The 7,580-nt window shown below is 44.3% G+C and overlaps 1 pseudogene; it reads left to right on the forward strand.

The window, feature by feature from the left end:
• LOC127129740 (FAD-linked sulfhydryl oxidase ERV1-like) overlaps positions 1 to 7,101 on the forward strand; it is a 43,491-nt pseudogene extending 36,390 nt beyond the window's left edge.
• The last annotated feature ends 479 nt before the right edge of the window (positions 7,102 to 7,580 follow it).

Below are 7,580 nucleotides of genomic sequence, written 5' to 3' on the forward strand. Positions count from 1 at the left end.
ACTCCGCTCGCGACTGCGCTGGGGAGGAGTGACAACAACTCTGCTCGCGACTTCGATGGCGATGTCAATAACAGCTCTACTGTGCCAAGGAGACAAATAAAGTCTGGGGATAGCGATCCACTGGAGAAAGTGGCGAGGCACCAAGGTGACAAACCATCAACTGCCGAACCTTCCACAAGGAAATCATCCATGCTGGGGAAAACTGCGGCTGGAGAACACTGAGTCTTCAACAACACTCTGCTTGGGGAACAACCCCACCAACAACTCGACTTGCAATTATGCTGGCAACTCACTTGGGGAGAAATACGGGATACGGGGATATCAACCCCCTAACCACAAATTTTCTGAACAACTGAGCAATCAAGCCGGGGAGAGACTACTGCTGGAGAACAGACTGAGTCTTCAATACACCACTCTGCTTCGGGGAGTCAAAATCCACAGAAGCTCTGCTTAGGGAACAACCCCAACAACAAATCTCTGCTTGGGGAACAACCTCAACAACAAAATCTGGAGAAGAAGGATACAACCCAAACCAGGAATGTGAATAAATGTCTTACCTGTTGGAAATCATGCCACCCTTGGGAGAGCACTGAGAAATTCTGTGGGTATCCTTTTATCATTGTGAATGTTCACTTTGTTTAAAACAATAATCTTTGAAAAATTTTGTTTTTAAAACAATGATATTTTTATCAATCAAAACATGCAAAACATTTGTTGAATTGAAACAAATAAGAGTGCAAATAATTGGATAAAAGCTCAAATTTATTTGATGGAATGGTAGTCTGCAAATGGCAAGACTCCATAAATCTGTACAATTTTGAAATCAGTGATATATATTGGAAGAGGGCTACATTGAACATAATGATCCTTTCTCTACCAATTTGAATCTCGATGTATTCGAAGCTTCAGTTGACGACGAATCGAGAATCTTCTGACGAAATGACGACTGATAAACCAGAAAGTTTTGTCAGGATGCAGTTACTTGCCAAATCCCTAACTTTTGCCTAGATTGCCCCAGAGTGAGGTACTCAATCTAGCGGGATGCAAATATACTTTTTTCAAGTCTCTAATTTTTGCCTGGATTACCCTTGCGGGTTCTCCACCGAGACACTCATTTTTGCCTAAGCCGCCCTTTCGGGTTTTCAGCTTAGCGAGTTATTCTGTTTTTCATTTGTATATACTTTTTTTTAGGCAAAGTATCTCTTAACTGCATCTGAATTCACAGGACGAGTGAAATCCTCCCCATCCATTGTTGTAAGCATCAAAGCACCGCCTGAAAAGGCTCTCTTAACAACATATGGACCCTCGTAGTTTGGAGTCCACTTGCCCCTGGAATCGGGCGCGAAAGACAAAACTTTCTTGAGCACGAGGTCACCTTTCCGGAACACACGAGGCTTGACCTTCTTATCGAATGCTTTCTTCATTCTTTGCTGATATAACTGACCATGACACATGGCAGTTAATCGCTTTTCTTCAATCAAATTCAGTTGGTCATAACGACTCTGAACCCATTCAGCATCCGTCAACTTGGCTTCCATCAAGACTCTCATTGATGGGATCTCCACCTCTACTGGGAGAACAACTTCCATGCCATACACAAGAGAAAAGGGGTGGCCCCTGTTGAAGTGCGTACAGACGTACGATATCCATGCAAAGCAAATGGCAGCATCTCATGCCAATCCTTGTACGTGACAGTCATCTTCTGGATAATCTTCTTGATATTCTTATTAGCAGCTTCAACATCCCCATTCATCTTAGGTCTGTAAGGAGAGGAATTATGGTGTGCAATCTTGAATTCAGCGCACAACTCATCCATCATCTTATTATTCAGATTAGATCCATTATCAGTAATGATCCTCTTTGGCACACCATAACGGCAAATCAGCTGGTTCTTGATGAACTTCACAACCACCTGTCTGGTCACATTCGCATATGAAGCGGCTTCAACCCATTTGGTGAAGTAGTCAATTGCTACGAGAATAAACCGGTGTCCGTTGGACGCTTTCGGCTCAATCATGCCGATCATGTCGATTCCCCACATAGAGAAAGGCCATGGTGACGAAATCACATTCAGGAGTGTCGGAGGAATATGAATCTTATCCGCATAAATTTGACACTTGTGACATTTCTTCACATATTTGCAACAGTCAGACTCCATTGTCAGCCAATAGTAGCCTGCTCTCAACATCCTCTTAGCCATGGCATGCCCATTGGAATGAGTACCAAATGAACCCTCATGGACCTCAGTCATCAATAGGTTTGCTTCGTGTCTATCCACGCATCTGAGCAAAACCATATCGAAATTTCTTTTATACAGCACTTCACCACTGAGGTAGAAACTGCCTGACAACCTTCTCAGGGTTTTCCTATCTTTCACAGATGCCCCAGGCGGGTAGACCTGGTTCTGGAGGAAATTCTTGATATCAAAATACCAAGGCTTGTCATCATTGACTTCTTCAATCGCAAATATGTGGGCCGGTCTATCCAAGCGCATCACAGTGATATTGGGGACATCATTCCACCATCTGACCACTATCATGGAAGCAAGCGTAGCAAGCGCATCTGCCATCCTATTATCCTCTCGAGGAATATGATGAAATTCAACTTCTGTAAAGAAAGTTGAAATCCTTCTTGCATAATCTCTGTATGGGATGAGACTTGGTTGATTCGTCTCCCATTCACCCTTGATCTGATTGACAACTAGGGCCGAATCACCATATACATCTAGATGCTTGATTCTCAAGTCGATGCATTCTTCAAGTCCCATGATGCAGGCTTCGTACTCAGCCATATTGTTCGTGCATTTGAAAGTTAGCCTTGTTGTAAATGGAATATGAGAACCTTGAGGATTAACAATAACTGCACCAATTCCATTTCCATATTGATTAACAGCGCCATCAAACACCATCGTCCATCTGGAACCAGGTTCCGGACCTTCATCAAGTGTAGGCTCATCGCAATCTTTCATTTTCAGATACAGAATCTCCTCATCAGGGAAGTCATACTGAACTGACTGGTGATCTTCAATTGGCTGGTGTGCTAGATGGTCAGCCAAGATACTACCTTTGATAGCTTTCTGAGCCCGATACTCAATATCATACTCAGACAACAACATCTGCCAACGGGCAATCCTCCCAGTTAAAGCAGGCTTCTCGAAAATATACTTGATTGGATCCATTCTGGATATCAACCAAGTTGTATGATTAATCATGTACTGGCGCAAACGCTTAGCAGCCCAAGCCAAAGCACAGCACGTCTTCTCTAGCATAGAGTACCGAGACTCGCAATCAGTGAACTTCTTACTGAGATAGTAAATAGCAAATTCCTTCTTCCCTGATTCATCTTGTTGACCGAGTACACAACCCATTGAGTCTTCAAGCACAGTCAAATACATAATTAGAGGTCTTCCTTCCACGGGTGGAGACAAGATCGGAGGTTCAGACAGATAATCTTTGATACTGTCGAAAGCTTTCTGGCAATCCTCGGTCCAATCATGAGACTGATCTTTCCGAAGGAGCTTGAATATCGGCGCACATGTGGCAGTCATGTGGGATATAAATCTGGAAATATAGTTCAAGCGGCCAAGAAAACCTCGGACTTGCTTCTCAGTTTTGGGTGCAGGCATCTCTTGTATCGCTTTGACCTTTGCAGGATCAACCTCAATACCTCTTTCACTTACCACAAAACCCAACAACTTGCCAGAACGGACTCCAAAAGTACATTTGTTCGGATTCAGGCGGAGTCTAAACTTCCTCAAACGCTGAAAAAGCTTCAACAAATGTTCAATATGCTCAACTTCCGTTCGGGACTTAGCAATCATATCATCAACATAGACCTCTATCTCCTTGTGCATCATATCGTGAAACAAGGTAGTCATAGCTCGTTGATACGTGGCTCCGGCGTTCTTCAGACCGAAGGGCATCACTCGATAACAGAATGTTCCCCAAGGTGTGATGAACGTTGTCTTCTCCATATCCTCTGGTGCCATCTTAATTTGATTATAACCGGAAAATCCGTCCATAAAGGAAAAGACTTTGAATTTAGCTGTATTGTCTACCAACATGTCGATGTGTGGCAGAGGAAAATCATCTTTCGGACTAGCTTTATTCAAATCTCTGTAGTCAACGCACATACGGACTTTTCCGTCCTTCTTAGGAACGGGCACAATATTGGCCACCCATTGAGGATATGTAGAAGTCACCAGAAACCCCGCATCAATTTGCTTCTGAACTTCCTCTTTGATTTTCACTGCCATATCTGGATGAGTTCTTCTGAGCTTCTGCTTCACAGGCACGCACTCAGGCTTCAAAGGCATGAAATGTTGCACAATATCTGTATCTAAACCCGGCATGTCTTCATATGACCAAGCGAAGACGTCTGAATATTCTCGTAGCAAGCTGATCAAATCTTTCCTGACAGACTCCTCGAGAAGTGCCCCAATCTTCACCATGCGAACACAATCCTCAGACCCCAAGTTGACTGTTTCCAAATCTTCCAGGTGTGGCTGAATGATCTTCTTCTCGTGCTCGAGGAGACGGGTAATCTCATCAGGAATTCCTTCAACATCATCTTCCTCTTCCTCGAATACAGGGAATTCAAAGTTGGGAGATGGCATTGGATCATTATGTTCAATGGGTTTTAGAATCAACCTGCATAATGATTTTGGTTAATGAAAAACTTTTGTATTTAAACAAGCAAACCATTATGCAGATGAAAAGGTTGCTTTTATTCTTGTTTTTATGGGTTTTTTGTGATCACTGATTTCATGCAAAAGCAAAAAGTGAAAACAAATGGAAAAACAAATGTTTAACAATGCATTAATTGAAGGAAAACATCATTGTATATATGAGCCAATAATGTCATCACTTCTCCTTTTGGCATGGGAGAAGGGTTTTAAACAAAGTGAGCATATTTACTCTGATCTATGGATAACTGTAGGAACATCCACAGCGACCCAATTGTGGCAGACACCACCAGGAATAACAAAATTGCTCATATCCTCTGCATCTTCTTCAATGATAGCAGCAGCTTCCTCTTCTACAGACTGATCATCATGGATGAATCCTCCACTTGTGAACAGACCGTGCTCATTATATGCCCCAGAACCGTAGCCAATGCCAGCCCGGGATTTGTTATCCTCAAGATCAATCAGCTTCCCCAAACCAGCGACTGCACCACATTCAATGGCCCGCTTTGCATCACGGTAAGAAGCGAATGAGGGAGATTTCTTCTCAATCGGTTCATGAATAGACAAAGCTTGGAACAACGTTCCAACTTCATCCTCTGCGTCAATATATGAGAAAGAAGACAAGTGGCTAACCAGGAGAGCCTTTTCTCCCCCTACCACAACCAGTTTCTTGTTTTTAACAAATTTCAGCTTCTGGTGTAGGGTGGAAGTCACGGCGCCAGCCTCATGAATCCATGGTCTGCCTAAGAGACAGCTATATGATGGGTGGATATCCATTACCTGGAAGGTAACCTGGAAATCACTTGGTCCAATTTTAATAGGGAGATCAACTTCCCCAATCACGGTCTTGCGCGACCCATCAAAAGCTTTCACAACGACCCCACTCTGCCTCATGGGAGGACCTTGATATGACAATCTGGAGAGTGTGGATTTAGGCAACACATTAAGAGATGATCCAGTGTCCACCAGCACATTGGACATAGCATCAGATCTGCAGTTCAGAGATATGTGTAGAGCCATGTTGTGGTCTCTTCCCTTCTCAGGGAGATCAGCGTCACTGAAACTCAAAGTGTTGCAAGCAGTGATGTTTGCAACGATACTGTCAAATTGTTCAATGGTGACGTCATGATCAACATACGCCAGATCCAAGACTTTCTGCAGAGCCTCCCTATGGGGTTCTGAATGCAACAGCAAGGATAGTATGGAGATTTTGGATGGCGTGTGTAGAAGCTGGTCTACAACATTATACTCGCTTTTCTTGATGAGCCTCAGCATCTCATCAGATTCTTCGTTCACAATGCCACTCGGGCCAACTGAAGAAGTAGGAGTTTTTTGTATGGAGGGTCTGGCAACATCAAGTGCCGGATTCTGACTATTGACAGCAGTCCCAACTGGACGCTCAGAAGATTCAGAAGCAACAGGAGCTTTAGCAGGTGCAGAAAAAACTCGACCGCTCCGGGTCAGGCCGCTTACATCGGCAATATTGGTCACAGCAGTTGAAGGCAAAGGCACTTCCACCCCATCTTGCACGGCAACCGGGTTGTACCTGAACGGCACAGCTTTATCGGATGAATACGGCACAGGGCCGGCTGGCTTAATCACCAAGGAGGGAGAAGTTTTTGGCTTGCTGCTATCGTAGCGAATAACAACAGGCTCTGGCAATTTGAACACTGGAGATATGACGTTAACCTCAGGTTCATCTTCGTCGACATTGCGATTCTGGAGAATCTCAATGGTTCCTTCGTCTAATAACTCTTGCAATTCTCTTCGGACCTGGTTGCAACCCAAGCGGTTAACTGAGCAGATACGGCACTTATCGTGGTCATGCTCCATGTGGCTATATTGACACAGCAGGCGATGTAGCTCCACCAACGATTGTCTAATATGACTCACATATTTGACTTTGTATTTCCCAGGGCATCCCTGAACCATATTGACAGATTTCCCATGCGCGGGCAATGGGTTCTTGGTGATGTTTGGGCTTGAGTCTTCGAAACTCAGAATACCACATCTCACAAGGTCCTGAACCTTAGTCTTTAGTTGAAAACAGTTCTCTATATCGTGGCCCGGAGCGCCAGAATGGTAGACACAATGTAGATCAGGCTTATACCACCACTGAGGGTTGACCGGTATAGCCGGAGGATCTCTTGGAGTAATCAGGTTCCGCTCTATTAGAGAAGGGTACAGCTCTGCATACGACATAGGAATTGGATCGAAACTGATCTTTTTCCTATCGTAGTTCATGTTCGCTTGATTACTGGTGCTACCCCGAGGCTGGTAAGCCTGTTGCTGTGGGCGAGATAGTTGTTGACGATACTGTTGAGAAGGTTGTTGTTGATTGTGTTGCTGCTGATATTGAGGTTGCTGATACTGTTGCTGAGGATGATATTGCTGCTGCTGGGCACTGTCTTTGAAGACAGGAGCAATATGGGCCACCTGATGCTGATGACCTGCACGGCGTGTCGGTTTCCTCTGAACGGGAGGTTTCCTGAATTTATGGGACTGCACAGCATGTGCTTCCCCATCTTTCTTCTTAGCAAATGAGCCATACCTTTTGCTAGAAGAGCCTTCATCTTTTGCTAAACGTCCCTCACGGACACCCTCTTCAAGTCTCATCCCCATATTCACCATTTCAGTGAAGTCTGAGGGAGCACTAGCCACCATTCGCTCATAATAAAATGAGCTAAGAGTTTTCAGAAAAATCTTAGTCATTTCTTTCTCCTCGAGTGGTGGAGTGATATGCGCTGCAAGCTCTCGCCACCTCTGGGCGTACTCTTTAAAAGTCTCCTTATCCTTTTGCGACATAGACCTGAGTTGATCTCTGTCAGGCGCCATATCGACGTTATATTTGTACTGCTTGACGAAAGCCTCGCCAAGGTCATTGAATGATCTG

The sequence above is a fragment of the Lathyrus oleraceus genome, chromosome 3, assembly GCF_024323335.1.
Source record: "Lathyrus oleraceus cultivar Zhongwan6 chromosome 3, CAAS_Psat_ZW6_1.0, whole genome shotgun sequence".
Classification (NCBI taxonomy): Eukaryota; Viridiplantae; Streptophyta; class Magnoliopsida; order Fabales; family Fabaceae; genus Lathyrus; species Lathyrus oleraceus.